Here is a 2,330-nt window from a genome sequence, read left to right as displayed (position 1 = left end):
TTTCAGATTATGTTTTTACTGAGATTGTGTCTGGCTCTTTCCTCAATTGCTGTGCGTGAGATGGTAACATCTCCAACTTTGATTATAGAATTGTATAATCCTCCCTTTAATTTTGCCAATTTCTGCCCTCATATCTTATATATTTCAAATCTCTGGCAGTAGATTCATATATGTTTATGATTTTATGTCTTCCTTTATTATTTTTATTAACTCTGATAATACTATTTGCCTTGAAGTCTAACTTATCTGATATTAATATGGGCACTTCAACCTTCTTATACTGACTTTTTCTTGGTGTATATATTTTTAATCCTCTTTATTTCAACTTATGTCTTTATTTGTATATAAATTGTGTTTCTCTTGGGCAACATATATTTGCTCTTGCTTTTTTAATCCATTCTGAGAACCTCTGCCTTCTATTTGGATTGCATAGTTAATATTTAATCAGATTACTGATATGATTGGATTAATGTCTACCATAGCATTTTTTTCTTCTGTTTGTTCCTGTGCTTTTTATTCCACTATTGTTCTTCTCCTACCTTTTTAAAAAATTATTCAAATATTTCTAAAGCTCTGTATGCTGCATTTTGGATGTGGTTTGTTTGGCCCCTCCAAGTCTCATGTTGAAATTTGATCCCCAGTGTTGGAGGTGGGGCCTGATGGGAAGTGTTTCAGTCATGGGGGCAGATCACTTACTAACGGCATGGTGCCATCCTCTTGATAATAAATTCTTACTCTATTAGTTTCTGTAAAAGTTCCTTCTAGAGCTGGTTATTAAAAGTGAGCTTAGCACCTTGCCCCTCTCTCTTGCTTTTTTTCTCTCGCCATATGATCACTATACAGGCTAGCTCCCCTTGGCCTTCTGCCATGAGTGGATGCATGCTGGGGACTTTGCTGGAAGTTAAGCAGATGCCAGCACCATGCTTCTTGTACAGCCTGCAGAAATGTGAGCTGGATATAGACCACTTTTTTTTTTTTTTTTTAACAGATTGCCCAGCCTCACGTATTCCTTTATAGCAACACAAATAGACTGAGACAATATATAAGGTATTTTGTGGCTTTTAAGCTATACCTCTTTGTATTATTTATGTTTGGTGATTTTCCTAGTGATTTTATTGTATGTCCATAACTTTTGCAGTCTATTTAGAATAAATATTTTATTGCTTTTTGTAAGATGTAGAACCCTGCAAGTACACAGGTTCACTTGCCCTCCTCTCCAGGCTGCTATTTTTATGCCATAAGTGTCACGTGTATCACATCGCATACATCTAAATCCCATAAGACAATGTTATAACTTTTGCTTTAAAGTCATATGCATTATTAATAAATTAAGAAGAAAAAGTAGTCTTTTATATTTACTGCCAATGCTTACTAATTCTTATGCTCTTCAATACTTCCTGAAGATCCAGGATTTTTCTTTTTCTGAGGGTTTTCCGGTTGAAAAAAAAAAAAGAAAAAAGAAAAATTGGAATACCTGACAGACAAATTCTAAAAGAGCTGTAACACTTATATAGGGCTTTATATGATATCATTTCTCTCTCTAGCCTGAAGAAATTCCCTTAGTCATAGAATAGACAAATTTCTTAGGAGGGCTTTATAGAAACTGGTACAACAAACAAATCACAGCATTTATTTAAAAATGGTAGATTTATCACACCAGAATAATGACATATATTTTCATATATAAAACTCCAGAAAATTCAACAAATTTGGTTGTGTAATTGTTCTGTCAAATTATATCCTTGTAAAATGGAGGACAGACTCTTATTGATCCTCTGCGCAAAAACTACATTAACCATTAAAAGAAAAGAGACTGTGTTTGTTTATGAATTCCGAGGGGTTAGTGAGAATAACATATCATCTAAACATGTGTTAATATCTTTAAATGAAGGGGTAGCAATAGATCAAGAAGAAAGAGACAGTGCTTATCTCATAAAACTTAAAACTATACTTAAATTTTTCCAAACAAATAATCACAATCAGTTTCTCTCATCAGCTCAAATCTGGTTTTCTGCTGCTTCTTGAATATACATAAGTCTGTTACTTGAAGTATCAGTGAGTAGAAGCACTTGGTATAATCCTTTCCATCAAGGCCCTGAGAACTTCCTTCTTTGTAGAAAGTCCAATTCATAGAACTTTTAGGAGAGACAAAGAAGAGAAAAATAAACTACCCACTGATGAGAAGACAGCCCAGGTCTCAAAAGGCTGTTTTATCTTGCAAAAGTGAGACAGACAAAAAACCAAAACAAACCCAATCACAAACAAGTAAAATACCATTAAAAAGATGATCTATCATTCCTTACTTGTCAGAGAATAAATCTTGATCTTTA

General features: G+C 33.7%; 1 pseudogene; it reads right to left on the bottom strand.

Annotated features, from left to right (window-relative positions):
- Positions 1–1,424: 1,424 nt before the first annotated feature.
- Positions 1,425–1,508, bottom strand: LOC129483655 (uncharacterized; annotated as a pseudogene).
- Between the last annotated feature and the right edge of the window lie 822 nt (positions 1,509–2,330).

This window comes from Symphalangus syndactylus, chromosome 5 (assembly GCF_028878055.3).
Source record: "Symphalangus syndactylus isolate Jambi chromosome 5, NHGRI_mSymSyn1-v2.1_pri, whole genome shotgun sequence".
NCBI lineage: Eukaryota > Metazoa > Chordata > Mammalia > Primates > Hylobatidae > Symphalangus > Symphalangus syndactylus.
The sequence above is the reverse complement of the archived record's forward strand: the minus strand, read 5'-3'. Positions and strand labels throughout refer to the sequence as shown.